This window comes from Lissotriton vulgaris, chromosome 2_1 (assembly GCF_964263255.1).
Source record: "Lissotriton vulgaris chromosome 2_1, aLisVul1.2, whole genome shotgun sequence".
Lineage (NCBI taxonomy): Eukaryota > Metazoa > Chordata > Amphibia > Caudata > Salamandridae > Lissotriton > Lissotriton vulgaris.
The window spans coordinates 765,104,690-765,125,099 of NC_141687.1; the positions used below are offsets into that span (position 1 = coordinate 765,104,690).

The 20,410-nt window shown below is 50.6% G+C and overlaps 1 protein-coding gene across 2 annotated transcripts in view; it reads left to right on the forward strand.

The window, feature by feature from the left end:
- The first annotated feature begins 2,217 nt into the window (after positions 1-2,217).
- Positions 2,218-20,410, forward strand: part of SSB (small RNA binding exonuclease protection factor La) — a 100,576-nt gene continuing 82,383 nt past the window's right edge. The window contains exon 1 of one of the 2 annotated variants that reach the window (XM_086956087.1): positions 2,218-2,351. The gene's annotated coding sequence lies outside the window, so the exon portion shown is untranslated. Of the gene's footprint in view, positions 2,409-20,410 lie in introns of both variants that reach the window. The other variant, XM_086956086.1, reaches the window with a different exon arrangement.

Sequence of the window (20,410 nt, forward strand, 5' to 3'; positions counted from 1 at the left end):
AGCTGGCCACCTTCCTCGAAACGAATGGTTCCCTCGACCCCTCGCAGTCCGGCTTCCGGGCCAACCACAGCACCGAAACCGCCCTCATCGCAGCTACCCTCATCGCAGCTACCGAACCCTGCTCGACAACGGAGAAACAGAGGCCCTCATCCTCCAGGACCTCTCCGCGGCGTTCGACACGGTCTGCCACCGCACCCTAGTGCAGCGCCTCAACAACATCGGAATCGAGGAGAAGGCACTGCACTGGATCATCTCCTTCCTCGCCGGAAGAACACAGAGAGTCCGCCTCCCACCGTTCAGATCAGAGGCCACCGAAGTCATCTGCGGTGTACCACAAGGATCATCACTCAGCCCCACACTGTTCAACATCTACATGAGTCCCCTTGCGGCCATCGCACGCCAACACAACCTCAACATCATCTCCTACGCCGATGACACCCAGCTGATCCTCTCCCTCTCCAACGACCCCGCCACCGCCAGAACCACCCTACACGAGGGAATGAAAGACGTAGCCGAGTGGATGATGAACAGCCGCATGAAACTGAACTGAGATAAGACGGAAGTCCTCATCCTGGGATCCTCGCCCTCCGCCTGGGACGACTCCTGGTAGCCACCTGCCCTGGGCAGCGCACCCAAACCAACAGACCCCACACGCAACCTGGGCTTCATCCTGGACTCCTCCCTCTCCATGACCAGACAAGTCAACGCCGTCTCCTCAGCATGCTTCAACATCCTGCGCATGCTTCGCAAGATCCTCCGGTGGATCCCCACCGAAACCAGGAAGACGGTCACCCAGGCCCTCGTCACCAGCCGACTAGACTACGGCAACTCCCTCTACGCTGGAACCACAGCAACACTCCAGAAAAGACTCCAGCGCATACAGAACGCCTCAGCACACCTCATCCTGGACATTCCCCGACACAGCCACATCTCCGCACACCTGAGAAACCTACACTGGCTCCCCGTCAGCAGGAGAATCACGTTCCGGCTCCTCACCCACGCACACAAAGCTCTTCACAACCAAGGCCCAAGATACCTCAACGACCGCCTGACCTTCTACTCTCCCACCCGCCAGCTTCGATCGACCAGCCACGCCGGCGCCGCCGTCCCTCGCATCCGAAGAGCCACAACGGGAGGAAGATCCTTCTCCTACCTGGCTGCCAAGACGTGGAACTCCCTCCCCATCCACCTCCGCCTGACCCAAGACCACCTCGCCTTCACGAAGCAATTCAAGACCTGGCTGGCAGGGCCGGACTGGGAACCAGAACCGGCCCTGGCAAAGTGCTCGGCCGGCCCCCCTCCCCCCTCCGGGAGGAGAGGGAGGGGGGAGAGGTGCGACCGCGCTCTGTGACAGGGCCGGTTTTCGGCCGTTTTTGTTACAGGGCCGTTTTTGCAGCATAACGGCCCTGTAACAAAAACGGCCCCAGGGGCCCAAAACCGGCCCCCAACCATGCGGCCCACCGGGGAATTGCCCGGTGCCCTCAACGGCCAGTCCGGGCCTGCTGGCTGGTCGAGCAGTAGCGGACCCCCCTCCCCCCAAGCGCCTTGAGACCCTCCGGGTGAGTAGCGCGCTATACAAATGCTTTGATTGATTGATTGATTGACCAAGCACAACAAAAACAGTGGAGTCCACCACAAAACCAGGAGAGATCTAAAAAACTGGACTACATTATCACATTACGCATGGACCTCGGACACTTGGTACCTATACTGGAGATCGGACTATGTGATTGGTGGACTTGTCTGGTGTTCACTGGGAAATTTGTTAGGTTTTACTCTTAAAGGAATAAAAGGTGACGACTGCTAATATAATAAAGTGAGGAAAGATAAAAACACATGTTTCGCCTCAGGGTCCTTAATGGACTAAAAATGTTCCTTCTCTATAGCTATTTTACATTTCACAAAACGGGAACCACTGGAACGGTCAACGACTGCTGTATGTTTTCCCAGCAACATGGCGCCTACAGCAGCGACGCAAAATAAACAGCCTGACGGTTTCCTTCCAAGGCAACGAGCTCCAGCTGGCAGCCTATAGGTTTGTCATGTTTGAGTCAGGCAGAGAGTTAAGAATTTGCCCACCACGGACGTCGTACAACCGATATTCGTGTGGTTATGTTAGAATCAGGCAGATAGATGCCACAAAAAGTCACGGTCTGGCTGACCTCCAGACCCACACATGGATATGCAAGTTAAGAGGTGGTGCAGCCTTACCTCCCCGCACCACGTGCCGTAAAAGCCACTCACGCTGCAGTGCCGCTAGTTGTACTTCCGCGTACACCGCAGAGCCTGCTGGGTGCCAGAGACAGACAGCCTATAAGGATACAGTGTGGCGGTGACGTCCTCACCGTAAGGTTAGTGTTGCGCGTGTGAATCAGCGGCGCTTTCCTGCTGCGGGTGACGGACTGAGGGTGAGTGCAGTGGGTTTGGGGTTAGCATAAGTTTAATTGGCGATTAAAAATCTTTATGCGCTAAACAGTTTTTTGCATAGGGCGGAGGGTATCGCGGGCCCGCAAGAACAAGGCATATATTTCGCTGCTTTTTTGCATTCTCTCCCTCCTTCTTTTTCTGTCGTGGAGGCGGGGAGTCTAAGCGTGGATGCCAAACATCTGATTCTGCATGCATGGCTTGCGCTCTCGGCCCCAGCCGCGCTCCTGAAAAACCGAACGGCATAGAGTCGAATTCAATGTATTAGTGACGCAACAACACTCTTATAATTTAGTTTGGTTTGTTAGGGGGAAATATAAACCCCTTTTTCCACCACCGTTGCCAGTACTTCCTCCAGCTGACTGATCGGTATAGAGTCCTTTTATATTCCAGTAGCCCCCCCCCCTCCCCCACATATTGCTGCTTTTCTGTTGCTAAATTGCATCCCTGTTTTGTCGATTCTTCGCAGTGGCGCTCGGCCATTCATGGAAATGTGTGCGCTCTAGAACTTGCATCTTAACTTTCCAAATTAAGCGTGGTGTCTGGAAGAACATTACGTAACTGTATTGAAAGGGAACTACTTGGAAATCATTAGTTGGCGATGAAAAAGTTTGAGCCAGCACTTAACTGCTTAAGTTTCTACCCCCCAGTCATTGATTGTGGAAGGGGGGTGGGGGGCTTTTCCGGTCTGTATTGTTTGTATCAGTTCACCAGTTAAGTTCATGTGCAACCTGTACCATGTACAGCGCGCTTTTAGGAACTTACTGAAACAGACTGACCACGTGATATAGCGTGTACACCTTTCCTAGTTTAGTTGAATAAAGCATGCTCTAGAGACGGCACATGATCAGTACATATATATGTTTGTGACATAACCAGTTATACCCTACGTACCTATAATTCTCTGTATTGATATTGTCCCGCTTGTAACTAAGTTAAGCTTTTTTTTTTGAGTGGGGCGGCGGTGTTAAAATAGACCCTAATTCTGTGGTGTTGATGATAATGTAAGTTTTAATGATCTAGACCAGGCTCTCATCTCCAAAGGAGTAGCTCGTGAGCTATTGGTAGCTCCCTGGCGACCTGTAAGTAGTTGTCCTGTGTGCAGTCCAACCTATTAAATTTGAAGGTTTTGCTTGGTTAAATTAAAAAATTAGCTATTTCGTACAAAAATGTATGTAATTTCAGAACTTAAACAGCTGATGTTTGGCGAAGAATGTCTGAATTTCCAAAATATATTTAAAGCCGGTATTTGAATGATAAATCACGTGGCAATCAGAAGACTTATTGTTCACCGTATTACCTTGATGCACATGTATTGCAGCTACGGCTATTATAAATTATCCATTTAAAGGCATTCCAGAATAACAAACGTGTGTGTGTGTGTGTGTGTGTGTTGTGTGTGTTTTTTTTTTTTTTTTTTTTTTACACCTTACTGCTGGCAACTCTCCCGATGGACTGCAGTGATCACTGCTGGTGTAATATTGCATAAAGTGGTCACTTAAGTAATCTTGTCTAGTGTGGTCACTAATAATAGAGAGAGAGACCTCCTGTTTATTTAGACCATTGTCTTTCAACACCGAGATCTTATAAAATACAACACTGTACATACTTGCTGGTAACAAAAGAATACACAAATAACGTTTTAAAATCACACTGTTACTTTCCAGGCCGCTCTGCTTAGTACATCTATAATAAAGTGGCTGCCGTCGCCCCTTTGCAATCTCTAAATTTCCAATTTTTATAAAATCAATTAATAAGATATAAATAACAAATCTATGTTAAAAAAATTCTTTACATTTATCGATCTTAATTAGCAGCAATAGATTACATAATTTGGAGTAAAATTTCTTCGGTATTAAGCCTTTAGCTACTGAGTGCGGGGCGTTTAAAATTAAATTCATTGCTGACATTGCTTAAGTTTTTCCCTAGCAAAACGATTTACCCCTCATGTAATTTCCTAGTGCAATTGCAGTGTCCAGGTTTTCCATTTCTATCAATAATGCAATGGCTTGTTCCCAAGACCTTATTACATATTTTATAAATAGTGGCCGTAAAAATAGTTTTCTCGCTTCTACCGTCATAAGGCAATCTACCAATATATGCTATATTTCACACTTTGTCCCCAGTCTGTATTTGCATAGCCCATCGGGGTATACCATTTCTGCCTTTAATCTCCCCTCCATTAGCCATGGGTTAGTGCCTATTCGTAGTTCAAAACTTCGTATCTAAGTCCATGGTTAGGCAAGGTTTCTAGATACGGATACCATGCATCATTTTCCCACGCTTTTATCATGCATTGCACAGACCTTTTATTTCTTAGGTAATCTAGGTCCTGGTTCCTTGATTGCTCCCTACCGTGTGCTCTAAGTAGATTCTTGGAAAAGGCAACGTCAAAGGATTCTGGTTTGCTCTCACATTTAGAATCCCAGTAATCTCAATTTTCCTTCTCGCTTCTATTGCCCATTTTAGGCTGCTATGCCTGATTTCCTCACTGCACCAATATGAAACCTTCTGTGCGCCCCCTTGGGATTGGCATTTCCAGAACCTTGCCAGGGACATTTAGGCCTGGATATTCCATGCTATTGTTCCTGTCTCTATTCTAATTGCTTGTATCATGGCTGCCTTGGGTAGGGACAGTAGCATTTCTAGGGCCTTGCCTTCCTCCCGATCCCACCCTCCTTTACCACTGAGATGTAGAACTTCTGCTCCATACAGTACTTGGGGCGGGATCATAGCTTCATAAGCTTTTAGCAAAGGTTTGTGTGACATGGCCCCATAATCTTTATTGAATTTTTTCAGGCCACAGATGGAGGACAATGCTTTTGCTTTATGGGCATCCAAATGTGTCCCCCATTTTAAGGGACTTTCGAACCATATACCTAGTGTTAGACCTGTCAGCCCTTTGGGTGGTCCCTCCTATTATTTATTTATTTTTTGTCCCCTTTTTGCCTTTCATTTTTATGTCCACTTGACTTTTTGGGTGTTCTCCAAGGGATGGGTGCTTCCTTGTCCCTATATTTTTTTAGGCCTAGGTGTCCCTTATAGTGGTGGAAATGTAGTCACACAAAATGGTGGCTAGTAACTGCCACAACTGATTACCTCAGGGAATGGACCCATAGGACAACATAGGGAAGCTCCAGAACCTTCCAGCTAGTTCTGGTAGCCTGAGGCCAGGCTATATAAGGCCAGTATCAGGGCGGCCATTTTAGAGTGACCAATGAGTGCATGGGGTGGAACTGGTGAGGAGAGAGGCGGCTTTGAGGAGGAGGACAGCGCACTATATGGAGTTGGATCGACCTGTGGGCCGGCTGTTCTCCTGTACTGACCTGACCCCTCTTGTGTTGATCAAACCCTGCCAGGGCAGACCACATTTAATTTCCCAAAAGTCCCCCGCTACTCGGTAGAGGCGGGCCAGCGCTGGAAAGGCCGGACGTAGGCGGAGAACTTCCTGTGTGAGGAGACTGCCGGGAGAGCTGACTGACGCCGCGAGAACCAACGGAGTGGAAGCGGTGAGATTCAGCGGAGGACGGGCAAACTAACCAGATCGGCTGGAGGTGTGGCCTTCCCCGGACAGCAGTACTGAATCGTGGCAAAACGGGGCTGACTGAGTTACTCAAGGAAAAAGTAAGCTCGGGGCTCTTGGCTGGAGGGAGGTGAGGAGCGAAGTTGGGACTTCATCGGGACAACTGTACTGGCCGTGATCTCACAACCCGACTACAGGATGGGTCCCAATGGATGAACTGTGACATGTATATCTCCCCATAGGAACGTGTCCTCCTGTTTTCAGTACTACCCTGGTTGAGTAAGGTTAATTTGCCATAAACAGAACCACGAAATCAGGGCTGTTCCTGGGATAAGAAAGTGTGGGGCTGTATTTGATTTGACACCGAGCATTGTGTGCCCGATAGGAGAAAGTGAGGGATCCTACGACTCTAATGAGAACCCAGAGCAAGTTACATAGTTTGATTAAATGAAGTAACAACCTGTCTGTCTTCATTCAGATCCCTAGCTGCCCGCACCGTGACATAGGTGTGCCATTACTGGGCCTGTACTGAGAGCCTGTACCATCCTGATTGTAATGTTCTTGAGACCTTAGGGGTAATGTACAGCTTTGCCTTTCTGTAAAGAAGCTTGACAATTGCTGAAACCTTTTCTAAGATTGTAAAATGTATGTAATGTTTACTTAAATTGCAGGAATTATCACTCAGTTCCCTTCATTTGAGAAAAGAGAAGGAGGTATTGTTAATGTCGAATTGAACTTGACACAATCTAATAATTAAATGTGAAGTTATCAAGAGTACTGACACTGACATCTGCTCGAAGCCGTAAATCTAACGAAGAGTTTTATAAAGCAGACCGTATTTTTCTAAATTGGTGTAGTCATTCTTTTCTTGTGGATGGACGCTGAGTTACTGTAAGGGTGTGACGCAAGCTTAACACTTTTGCCTTTGGGTTAGACCTACCTACTCTGTGCCAGGCTACCCTATGTGGTCTGGTGACCCCAGGTCCAACACCTAGGTATTTATATTCCTTTACAGATTCCAGTTTCGTTTGCCCTAGGTACCAGCTAAAGCTTTTTGACTTTTTACCAAAAGTCAAAATATTCGTTTTATCCACGTTTACCACTAAAAGTTTGGCCTTACAGTATTCACTAAAAGCATTTAGTTTTCTCTGTAGCCCTAGCTCCGTCTGATCAATTATCACAAGATTATCTGCGTATAGCAGGCTTGCTACCTTCCTACCACTCATTCTGGGGCTCGCACTTCTTTCAACTTCCAGTGCTGCTGGTAGGTCAGCTAAAAAAATTGAAGAGTGGCCAGGACGCAGCCCTGTCTTAGCCTGTTCCCTATGGCTATTTTCTTTGTCAATCCCCCTTGAGTGTCTTTAATCACTTGGGCCCAATTTCCTCTATGCAATTCTTTTAGAATTGCAAGTAGGCTGGCTGGGATCTCGTATTTAGTCAGGCACTCCCATAAACTCATACGATCCACCAAATCAAAGGCCGCCCGGAAGTCGACGAAACAGCAGAACATTTTCCCCTTTTGTTCTATCGACTTCCGGGCAAGTGCCCAAAGAGCTTAGCAGTGGTCCATTGTAGAGTGCCCTTCTTTAAATTCCCCCTGTTCTACTGGGACGATTGAATTTGCTTCTACCCAATTTTTAGGTTTCGCCTCGTCGAAAACTGCGCAGCTTTTCGGCGCAGGCGAAATCTAATGTTGGAAACAGTGTGGCCTCAGTTCCGTCTGTCTTCCATTGGCTAGCTCCATAAATGGAGGCTAGCCATTGGAAGAGAGAGGCGTCCGTCATTCTGCGAGGCGACTCGTGGGCGTTCAGTAGAATTTTTCCCTTTTGCCTACGTCAGTGCGGCGGTGGGCGGGGTTTATTTTTTCGCTCGTCGAGGTTTCATTTGGTCATTCTGCGGACGACCGCCGCCGGAGGAAGTGCAGGTGAGTGCCTTTCCCGCCCCCTCCCGCTGTCCGTGTGCCTGCCCGCCCCGTCCCGCTGTCCGTGTGCCTGCCAGCATAATCTTCTTGCACTATGACGTGTACCTCGTGTTACAAGGTAACCATGATTGCCCTGTTAACAGACTAAATGTCTTTAATGTTTTTTCTAACATACACCCGTCCCTGCGGTTAAGTTAGGGAACCGCAGACTAAGTTCAGGTGTCAGCCCTGCCTCCGTGGCCCCTTCTGTGGCTTGTGCCCGTTCCTGCCCCCCCTCCCGCTGTTCGTGTTCCTGCCCCCCCCCCTTTTTTTTTTTTTTTTGCTATGACTGTAAATAACGAGGGATACTAAACTGGAGGATACAATTTAATATCCTTTATATTTCGACCGTAGAAGGATGAAAGGCTGTGCTAGTGTTGGCAGATATCAGGAACGGGCATTTACCTTGTGAAGCCATCTTGAGACATTTTTAGTATAAAATTAATCTGGCCACAACGAAGCAATCCTTTACAATCCATAATAAAGCAGAAACCTTTGGTACTATAAAATCACAATTGAAATCGGTATTGCAATAGTATCATTCTAATCTTCTTGCACTATGACGTGTACCTCGTGTTACAAGGTAACCATGATTGCCATGTTAACAGACGAAATATCTTTATTGTTTTTTCTAACAACATACACCCGTCCCTGCGGTTAAGTTAGGGAACCGCAGACTAAGTTCAGGTGTCGGCCCTGCCTCCGTGGCCCCTTCTGTAGCTTCCGGTGTGTACAGATAAGTATTGTTTCAGGCTGAAATTAATCTGCCGCACATCTTCAGGCTCTCTTGTGCATGCCAGCTGAGCTGTGCTCAGGAGGGCCGGCCTCCGGCATGTGCGAGCAGGGCTCCCGCCCAGGGCGCAGGAGTCTGCCTACCACGTGGGGCCAATGAAAGTGTGTTTAAACTCTGTTCTGAAGGGTGCTGGTGCCAAATTTGATTTTGCCCACGGCGCTCTTGGAGCAAAGGCCGGCTCTGCTCAGACTGGACACCTATACAAGCAAGTTTTGGCAAAATGTGGAGGTCTGACTTTAATGTAAACACGGGCATGCACAGATTATTTTTCCAGTGCCACTGAGCAAACCGGAAGTTTGGGGAAGTAACAAATGTTAAGACTTAATAGGCTGGTTGAGCAGTAACGTGGCACGTATAGTGTGTGCACAGTGGTGCATATCTGTGTTTGCATACCTCAGCACATTAAAGCCAGACCTCTGTGGTTAGCCAGTGCTTGTTTGGTTTTCACGGCGAGACTCCGTCAGTTTATGGATCGCATGCTGCTTGTGGCGTGCCTCCCAAACTCAGTCATGGCGCCTCCAAGCCCAATCTGGTCGGTGCTACGTGTTATTGCGACCACGTGTCCGTAATGTTCACACTGTTGACAAAATTTACGCTAGGTGTAATTTTCGCATTCTTGAAATCTATACTTTAGAGGCACTTTTCATCTTTATCATTAATTCAGATGTGCAATTCATGGCACCCTTGATTATACTCGGTGTAATGCACGTTTAAAATGAGTTACTCATTCGCAGTGGGGACCTCAGAGCACTGAATATACAGAAGTCACTTTTCTCTGCTGCACCAGACCGGATTCAGTTCTATGGGCTGCTGGTGGTGGTTCGCATTAACCAATAGAGGTTTCATAACATAAAATTGTGCATTTCCCATGGATTAGTTCAACTTTATTTAATTTTCACTTGAGGTGAGGTGTGAATTATTTTATATGTAGTTATTGGATGGTAAAAGTTCATTGAATAGGGGGCGTGGCTACGCAAGCGGAGATGGCGGTCGCAGCTTGCTAGAGCTCCCGCCGGCCCGCCGTTTATCCTCCTAATTATCCTGGTCCCTGACCCCGAAACCCACAACAACAACGGGGCGAGGGCCGCCGGGTGTGCCAGGAACCCTCCGGTGTGCCCAGCGGTGGTCCGGAGTCCCGTGACCGGACGCTGCAACGAGGCGCGAGGTGCGGCCTGGAGGACAGTGGTGCAGCCGGGGCCTCGATTTTGGCGCTCCCCGGCCGGGAAGCTGCGCACTAACCCGCTTGGCCTGGTGGCGGCCGCAACACCTGGACACCCGAGGCATCGAGGACGCTGGGGAAGGTGTGTGATCCCTCTTCCAGAGCCCAGCTGTATTCTGAGGGGGCGCGGAGGCTGCGGATGACCGGGAGCGGCCGGAGCGGCCTGGCGGACTGGGTGCAGCCCGGACCTCGATTTTCACGGCCCAGTGTCGGTGGCCCTGGTATTCCCGCCCAGCGGTGCTCAACCCACGGCGCAGACGATTGGCAGCAACTGTGAGTAGTGGCTAAACCCCCCCCCCCCCCCCCCCCCCCCCACCCGGACCGGAGGGGACACCAGCGCTTTGACGCAAGATCCACCAGGCCTGTCCACCTCTTCCCCCGGGGGGGGGTTCGCTGACCGGAGGGGACCCTGATTCTTGGCGGCCGCTGGGGCCGGCCACGCTCTGATCTGGACACTGAGTCGCGCTGGGCCGGGTCAGTCAGGACTTGCCCGAGGGCTGGCGACCGGTCGCGGTCTTCCCTCCCCTCCTCACTGCCTTCCATAGACCTCAACGAGGGCGGTCGGGGTCCCGCGCCTCCATTCCATCTTGAAGCCCATTTACTCTCGGCGGCCATGACCAGAGGGGGCGGTGGCCCCGCCAAACAGGTGACAATTGATAAATTCACGGGGCCCAGTGGGGGCTCTGGACAGTCCGGGGGTGCTCCGCCCGGAGGGGGGCCAGACAATGCAGCCCTTATGGCGGCCATCACCCAGTCGAGGGATGTGCTAGACGCCAAGATAGGGGCAGTGGGAGCGGATGTGACCCTACTGCGCCAAGACCTGAGGAATGCTGTGGCGCGGATCACCGAAGCTGAATCCAGGGTAACGGTGGTGGAGGAAGACGTCACCTCCCTTAAGAAAAGAATGGCGGCGATGGAATCTGCGCAGCGGATCACAGCGCTCCGTGTGGAGGATGCCGAAGGGCGGGCGCGCCGCAACAACCTCCGCTTTATCGGCTTTCCGGAGCGCTGTGAAAAGGGCAACATGGAACGCTTCCTCACACAGTGGCTGGAGTCGTGGATGCCGCCGGGGACACTTTACACTTGCTTCGTTATCGAGAGGGCGCACCGCGCCCTGGCGCAGAGGCCGCCTGAGGGCGAGCGGCCTAGGGCGGTGATCGCTAGACTGCTGAATTATCACGACAGGGATGCCGTGCTGAGGGAAGCTCGAATCAAGGAAGCCCTCCTATATGAAAACTGTAAGATCATGATCTTCCCTGACTATACCAAACTTGTGCAACAGCAGCGTCACTCTTTCATGGCCGCAAAGGCGAAATTAAGAGGTCTCAAGCTCCAATATTCCCTGTTGTACCCGGCGCGCCTGAGGGTGATCTTCCAATCACGGACACTGTTTTTTGATACGCCGGAGGACCTTTTCAAGTGGACGGATGAAACGGTGCGGCTCAGACCGAATTCTCAACCAGGGCTCCATTCGGGCTCTCCTGAAGGATCGCCGCGAGCACAGAGAGATCAGACGGCGAAGAAGGGTCGTACCAAGCGCTCCAAATCGCGCAGACGCGCGGCTTCGGCTGATGGGACTCAGACCAGTGGTAGGACTGAGGATTCGGAACATTCTGGGACGGACCACTGAAGACTCCGGGGCCTTCACTCTCCGTTTCTGCGGTCACTGCTGTGCCCCCTGGTCGGGCTCACTGTGTCGTCTGGACCTTAATGGCTGCCCGGCACGGCTACTGCCCTGAGACTGTATTGCATCCGACTCCTGATCGAAAATAGGGTTGTGGGGTGGGGGGTCGGGGACTACGTGATGGTGGCTACCACTCTCCCTCTCGAGAGAGAGAAACTGAGGGAAGGGGGGTGAGCTTGCTGTTCTCTTTGGGGATGTTGGGATCCATTGGTATGGGTGGGCCCGGGCCCTGCGTTTTGGTCTCAGGACCACCCATGCCACGACAGGTACTTCATAGTTCATTGAGGTATAGGGTGGGGGGAGGTGGGATGTGGGATGTGGGCGGTCGGGGTTGGGACCGCTGAGTTGGGGATTGGGACTGTTTGGGGCTGTGGGACTGTAGAGTTGGGGTTTGTTTTCCTTGGGGTGGGCGGTAGTGTGCATGTGTGTGTCGCAGAAATGTTCCTTATGGCGTGTGGTGGGTGGCGCGGGTGTGGAGGGCTTGTGTGGTGGATCTTCATGGACCATGGCTGAACTGACTCATAGACTCCCGGAAGACTCTATGCGGGTGATTACGTGGAATGTCAGGGGCTTATTAGACAAAATTAAACGCGGGGCTGTGCTACGCTGGGGGAAAAAAGAGGTTGCAGATGTTCTATTGCTACAAGAAACCCACATGATGGGCACAAAGGCTCTGGGCCTACAGAGATTTGGTTATCAACAAGTTTTCCATGCGGGTTTCTCCAGGGGATCCAGGGGTGTGGCCATTTTGATCCACCGTAGAGTGGCGTACACCCATGAGAAGCAGTGGGCTGATCCCCAGGGTCGCTACTTGTTTGTTAAAGGCATGGTGGGCACGGACTCAGTGGTGTTTGGCAGCGTTTACGCCCCTCCCCCCCTCCAATGGGCCCTGGCTGAGAGGTTGTTTGCAGTATGGGAGGACATTGCCGGGTCGTTGGCTGTGATTGGGGGAGATTGGAACGATGTGATGAATATATGCGTGGATCGCCATAGGCGCCGAGAGGGGATCGAGGTTCAGCCCCCGTCCCCTTCACCCACCAGACTGCGTGCAATGAGTGAGGGTTTGGGCTGGGTGGATGCTTGGCGACATATGCACCCCGCAGCCCGGGAATATACTTATGTCTCAGCTGTGCACGGCTCGTTCTCGAGGCTTGACTGTGTGTTTGTGCCTGGGGAATGTTTGTGTAGAGTAAAGGGCGCTGACATCCTGCCTAGGGGCCTGTCCGACCACTCCCCTGTCTCTGTTGATGTGGAACTCACCCGGAAGAGGCAGCCGTTCCGTTGGAGGATGTCCTCTTGGCATCTCCTGCAACCGGAGTATGCTAATCACCTGCGCGAATCCATTGACCACTACTGGCGGGAAAACCTAGTTGGGGATGCCGATGTAGGAACGGTATGGGAAGCCATGAAGCCTACCATACGGGGAATAGATATTGCATGGTGCTCGGCAGCTCGGCGGAAGCGTCAGGAGCAAACTACCGAAGCGGCCGCACGAGTGGTGACCCTGGAACAGGAAAGCCGCGAAGGTGACGATGAAGTCGGGATACGTCTGCTGTTACAGGCACAGCAAACATACGGGTCCCTCCTGATGGATGAAGCCAAACAGGCATGGCTGGCCACCAGAAGTAGGGTGTATCAATGGGGGGGACAAGTCGTGTTCCATGCTCCATCGACTGTGCCACCAAACTTTCCAACCCCTCCTGCTGCCAGGCCTTACAAATGGTGAGGGAGAGGTCTTGACCGACCCGCACGAACTGGCGACGAGCTTTGCTACGTACTATTCAACCCAGTACGCCCCGCGCGACCACCTGTCTGACAGTGAGCTGGCTCGCTTTCTCGCAGAGCTGCCACCGGTGCCGTTATCGGATGAGACCAAGACGGCCCTAGAGGCGCCCCTCACAGCAGAGGAGTTGGGTGATGCACTGGGGCAACTCAGCACTGGCAAGGCCCCTGGCCCTAACGGCTACCCGAGTGAATTTTTCAAGAAATTTCATGTACAGCTTGGTTCTCCGTATCGTCGGGCGCTTGAGGTGGCGCGTGAGCGAGGGGTGTTGCCCCCGGACTGGCGCCACGCCGAAATAGTGGTCTTCTTGAAACCGGGCAGACCCCCGGATCGCCATGACTCTTATAGGCCCATCTCGTTGATTAATGTTGAGGCCAAGGTCTTGGCCAAGGCCCTGGCGAACAGGCTCGCTCCGCATATCACAGACTTGGTTCATCCTGACCAGGCAGGCTTCATGCCTCGCAGGGCGACGCGGCAAAATATCCGTCGCGCACAGGCGGCGATCAACGCCATTGGGACCTTAGGGGACCAGGCGGCACTGTTACTGGCCGACATTGATAAGGCGTTTGACTCCGTCAGCTGGTCGTTCCTATTTGCCTTGCTGCGCTGTCTCAACCTGGGCCCGGTCTTTCTGTTGTATGTCCGGCTCCTCTATACAGATATCACGGCCTCGGTGCGGGTCGCCGGGGCAGTATCGGGGATGTTCCGTATCGGCCGCGGGACCAGACAGGGGTGCCCTCTTTCCCCTTATTTATTTGCACTCGCCATGGAGCCTTTGGCTGCCAGGGTGCGCCAGGACGCGCTGATACGGGGCTTCCAGTGGACTGCCACCCTGTCCGACAAAATCGCACTGTACGCCGATGACGTCCTCTTCTTCCTTACCGACCTGCGGCGCTCAGGCCCGCGTGTCCTAGAGGTTATGCAACTGTTTGGGGAGGCTTCAGGCCTGTTTCTGAACCTCCATAAATCCACGCTGTGGGTGTTGGAAGGGGGCGAGGTGACGGACCCCTGGGCTTCGGGGCTGCGAGTGGCCACGACCGGGCTGAAATACCTGGGCGTGTTTCTCTCGGACTCGGCGGACATTGCATGGGACCGTAATCTCATACCAGTCTGGGAGCGGGTACAGTCAGATGTTAAAACCTGGTCTCGGATGCCCCTATCAATCTTTGGCCGCTCCGCTATATTTAAAATGGTGGCGCTACCGCGCCTATTATACCAATTACAGAACCATCCGTATCCCATCCCGCCTCAGTGGTTTAGGCAGGTCAACTCGGTGCTGGGCCGCTTTCTGTGGGCTGGAGGTGCTGCCAGAGTTGCGTTGCGTACTTGTTTTTTGTCCACCTACTGTGGGGGTTTGGCCACTTCAGATTTACTGTCATACTATCAAGCCGCACATCTTCTCATCCTGAATGACTGGTGGTATGGCGATGGTGGAGACCCAGCTTATGCCCTGGAGCGTGCCTTGATGGGTGACAACTCGCTTCACACCATCCTCTATTCACCCAGACTGCGTCGCTCGTTGCCGAGGGTTACGCGACTTGTTTTTGCGGTGTGGCGACAGGCCTTGCGTCGCATGGGCTGGTGGGGCAGACTGACCGCGGAGACGCCCCTGTGGCATAACGGTATGCTGCCGGAACTGTCTAAGCTATCGGGCTTCGACGGCTGGGACGCGATTGGTATCTCGCAATTAGGCCATGTGCTGTCCGGCACGACGCTCAAATCCTTCCAGGCCCTTCGCACCGAATTTGATATGCCCCAAACTCAATTCTTTCGATATCTACAACTCCGGCATGCGCTGCTGCCCAGTCTTACCAACCTTGACTCACTCCCTGATTTCAGCCCGATCGAAGCGAAAGTCTTCATGGGCGACCTTGGAGATAGAAAACTTTCGCGCATCTACCAGACTATGGTCATCCATTGCTCCTCCACCCTCCTCCCGCTGAAGGCGGCCTGGGAGGCCGACGTCGGTCAGTTGGATGAGGATGATTGGCGAGAGGCCCTGGAGTCCCCGAGGGGTGCGGCTATTGCGATGCGTTTTCGACTCATACAATTCAAAATTCTCCATAGGGCCTACTATACGCGTGAGCGTCTGTGGAAGGCGGGACTGATTGAGACCCCGGACTGCCTGCGGTGTGGGTCGGAGATAGGTACGTTACTCCACACAGTATGGTCGTGCCCCAGACTGATTGGCTTCTGGAGAGGTGTATGGGGCTGTTTGTCAGAGGTATTGGGCTGGACCCTCCCCCGTACCCACCGTTTGGGCCTGCTGCACATCCTAGAGGGGGTGTGTGGAAATATCTACAAGAGGCACCTGCTCCTCCTGGGGCTGGTGGTGGCCAAGAGGGATCTGGCCCGAGCATGGAAGGATGTGAGGCCCCCCCCCCTGAGTGCGTGGAAGGCTGGCATTGACTTCTGTATGGGTTTGGAACGCCCGATCTTCGAGGCTCGGGGATGCCCCCGTAAACACTTTAAAATATGGAAAAGGTGGGCAGACCACAGGGGCTTGCAACTGGACCCCCCTGCTGAACCGGAGGAAGATCTTTAGCCCCATGTGGCCTGGTGACCCCGCTCCCCCACACCTACACTTGCCGCACTAGGAACTTACGTCGATACTGTATATGCGCACATGCCTGGGGTTAGGGTGGGATCCAGGGGAGGGTTCTGGGAGTTGGGTTGATGGGTAGATGAAAAGATAAAGACGGGGTTAATGTTTCCTGTATCCTTGTATTACATTGATTTCTTGACTGGACGCTTAGTCCTATCTTCATGATTGTCTCGGTATGTTTGGTGGTGCCATCCTGATTGTAGGGCGCCACTCTATCACATGTGCTCATCTTTATCAATAAACTTGTTGTGGAAAAGTTCATTGAATAGTTGCCACGCCTTTGATTCCGCCTCCGCAGTCACTGACCCGTTCCCATTGCAGTATCCATACTTTTTAGGTTTCGCCTGGCGTCCGCTGCGCAGCAGCGTTCCCGCAGGCGAAAACTTTTGAGAAGAGTATGGTGCCTTTGTCAAGCCTCTCACTTCCATTGGCTAGCTCCACAATTGGAGGCTAGCCATTGGAAGTGAGATCTGTCCGTCATGGTCCGAGGCGATTCGTGGGCGTTCCGACAGTGTTTTTCTCATCCTGCCCCTTTTAGCACATCATGCGGCGGTGGGCGGATGTTTTTTTAAAATATTTGTGTTGGCCATTTTTAATGTGTCGTTTGCAGGGGTGGGTTGCGTGATGTCCCGCTGTCCGTTCCCGCTCCCCTCCCACTGTCCGTGTGCCCTTTCCTGCCCCCTCCCACTGTCCGTGTTCCCGTTCCCGCCCCCCCCCTCCAGCTGTTCGTGTTCCCGCCCCCCTCCTCCCGCTGTCCGCGTGGAGGGGAAGATGTGTACAGAGCTCACCCTCCCCATGAAGGCTCGTAATCTGCTGGGTGAGTACCTATCGTGACCTACATTCACACGAACAAGTGTGAGTCCCCGGACACCAACGACTTTGATAAGCTTTCTTATTGGCTACTCGTCACGTTCATTCAATCTATGCGTGCAACCACGACCATCTGGATAGTTGTCATACCAAATACATGGCTCTTATAATGGAGCACAAGAGAAGACTGCTCATTGAAGCCCTTGGGGCCTCCTGTTCCTCACTTAGGTAAGGACCAACGGTTTCTATAGAACCCGACATGGCCTATGCCCCAACCTATAACCGAACACCAGGCCAGGGCTAGATCACCTACTGAATTTATTTTGCTTGACCAAATAGGGACAGGTTAACGGTCCAGATTTGTACAATGAGCGTGCTCCAAACTGAAAAGCATCCGATTAAACTGTACAGGCCTGTGCTACTTCGTATTTCCTTCCTAGTTGAAAAGTTAACGCCACATGCACCAGATATAAGTAGTAGTCATCTGCATTAAAATGGTATTTTTTTCGAAATATGCCTGTTAGATTTAGAATATCTGTATTACGTGATGTATAGCCGTATGTTGGGTTTTCTGCAGCTAGTTTGGCCTCCCAGTACAAATCAGGTTTTACACCTCGTCTCCCTGGTTTACAAGATCCTATTCTTTTTGTATTATGGTAAGTAAAAGAAGTGTATGGATAGTTGGTGTTTTGTTGCTGATGATGTTTTATAAGTTTGTTGGTTATGGCTGTAAAAGGTTATGCCTTTCTCAAAATTGTGACACTGGTGATCATGTCTTTGGGATACAAGGCATTTTTTTCAGGAGACTAACAAAATAAACTACGTGTTTCCTACATGCTCCTATTACATACAAAACAGCTGTTGCATGTAGATGGCAGGGCCCTCTTTTTTTTTTTTTTGTAGCCGAAACGTAAAATAGCTTAATTGTGCATGGTGTCGTTTGCAGGGGTGGGTTGCGTGTTGTCCCACTCAGCACAAAAATAATTGCTCTGCCCGATTCATGCTTCCCGTCGACACTAACTCAATCACAGTTTGTCCAGTACTTTAAGTGCCATGATTATACGCTCTGGCCATACCATCTCCACCCACTCAGATCGCTACATCTGCTCCCTATCTAGAAGTAACCAGTTCCTATAGCTACACGCTATCAACTCGCACTATCCAGCACAAAGCAGTGTGAGTCTTCTAGGGAGAGCATGGTGTGTGGGAGAGCATGGTGTGTGGGAGAGCATGGTGTGTGGGAGAGCATGGTGTGTGGGAGAGCATGGTGTTTGGGAGAGCATGGTGTGAGACTTTTTATTTATGTTTTGGTTTTTGAAACATAAATAAAACTCATTGTTATCTGCAATATCATTAGCTCAAACTTGCGTAAATACGCGACCTATTGCATTACAAATGCTATAGGTCTCACATTTGCGAGAGATTGAGCTATTGGCATTGTAAATGACAATGCCATTTATTTTCAAAACCAACAGATATAAAAATTGTCATTTACAATGCCAATAGCTCAAACTTTTCAAAAGGCGAAACCATTGCATTGTAAATGCTTGTTTAGTTTTCCTAGCACTATTTTTGCAAATATTTTCTCCCCAATATCTAACAGGTTGATCTGTAATTTTTTTGGGGTGTGCATATCCCCTTTCTTACCTATGGGCCTTATTATTGCCCCTTTCCAGTTATCTGGGAACCTCCCAGTGTCCAAAACAACTCGGAACATTTTGGCAAAAAATTCAGCCCACCAATCTGTCTGGGTTTTAATTATCAGGGCCGGGAGGTTATCTGGGCCTGCTGCTCTTGTTAAATTCAGACTCTTTATCGTGCTTTTAACTTAAATCGAGTTTTATATCTGCTACCAGACCGCTCCAGTCTGTGTGCTGATTCTCTTCCCGGTTACTCCCAGGGCTATATAGGTCCTGCAAATAATCTCCCAGGCTGCTTCTGCTACTACACAGTTCATTGTGGCTATTTGGCGGTCCGCAGCCACATGAACTAGTCTCCAGAACTGCCGCAAGTTCCTTGCCTCAAGTAATCTTAACCAACAAGCTTCTTTATGTTCTCTTTTTGCCCTCCTAATTAACGTAATATCAACTCTTTTTAAACTTACAAGGTCGTTTCCACTACCCTGCCTGCCCTTTGAAAGTTGGCGGCGCGCCATTCTTCTCACTTTTCTTTTCCAGGCATTCCTTTGTAAACCACCGTCCTTGTAACTCCGGCTTTGAGTGGATCTTTTTAGCCTTTTTTTTTTTTTATCATTTCTCAGCCCTTCACTAAGGGTTTGGACCACATCCTTGATTTTTCTCTCGTACCAATCTAACCCCTTGCCGCTTACTGTGTCCAGATCTAGATTCTGTTGTAACTTTACTAGTCTAGCCACATTGTCTTCTGTGAGCCTTGTTGTGTGTCGCCTGGGGTATTCCATCTGTTCCATGACTTGGGTACGGGTCATTTGCTGTGCGTCAGGGATTTCCAAAGATAAAATGTTATAGTCGCTCCCTTCTCTATTTAAAACCCTAAACCCTCTGATTAGTTGGAAACTACAGGGTGTCGTGAACACATAATCAATTGGACAGTTTTGGGTGCCTAGCTCAAACGTTTTCTTAGTTGGGCAGTCTAAGGGGGATCTCCCATTTAGACAGAAGAAGTTTTTGGTTCCCAGAAAGTTTCCCAACTGGGTGTCCTTAGCAGTTAAGCATTCTGGGAAAGTAGCTTGTGTTATCTCATAGGCCTCTAGTATTTCTTGAAACCAACCGTCTACCTTCATGGGATGTAATTAATAATGGCTCTCAATGACTTTTCATTGAGCAAAAGTAGCTCTTATTACAGAAAAGGTTAGAGACCCCCCCCCCCCCCCCTCCCTTTAAGGCAGTTTGACCACCGTTGTTTCTGTCGTGGATTAGGTCTGAATTCAAACTATAGGGCAGAACCACATCCAGGTTTGCTTGTGATGAACATGATATTTCTATTAACTTTGAATGGGTTGGAGAAGACAGCAGCACAAGGCGAAGTGTTAGGCCCTGTATGGCTTCCATTGGGAGCCTTTTGGGTGAGTAACTAGATTTGAATCTAGTTATCGCTATTGTGATGTCACGCAGGGGGGAGCACTCATTAACCATTTGCACCTGCTGTCTCTCCTGGGTATCCAGAGATCCCATCGCGATGGTTACATGGGAGTCTGAGACCCGAGGGAGATGGTGGATTGTGCTGTTCCTGCACTTACTGGTTTCTCCCCTTTCAGCTCTGGTCTGCAGAGGCGCATGCTGAGGAGAAATGAAACCACGCTGACAAGCGACTCCCACAATTATTGTCAGTGTGATGCTGACTATCTACACCATGTGAGAGCAGGGAGTGCTTCTTTGGGATTCGAGGTGTGGGACTGCTCAGGGTGTGGTGGACATGAGTGGCAAGTTTATATACAATATATAGATTTTTTTTAACTTCGTTAAAAAAAAATTTATTAAATCAAAGTTCTTTATGGTTTCTCAGTACTCTTCTTCTAATCCTACATATGTCTGAAGTAGGTACAACTGATTTTGTAAGAGGGGAACGTATACAACATAAGATACACCAACCAGGTTTATCCTGGTCAAAGACTTTACTTCTGTCTTTAGC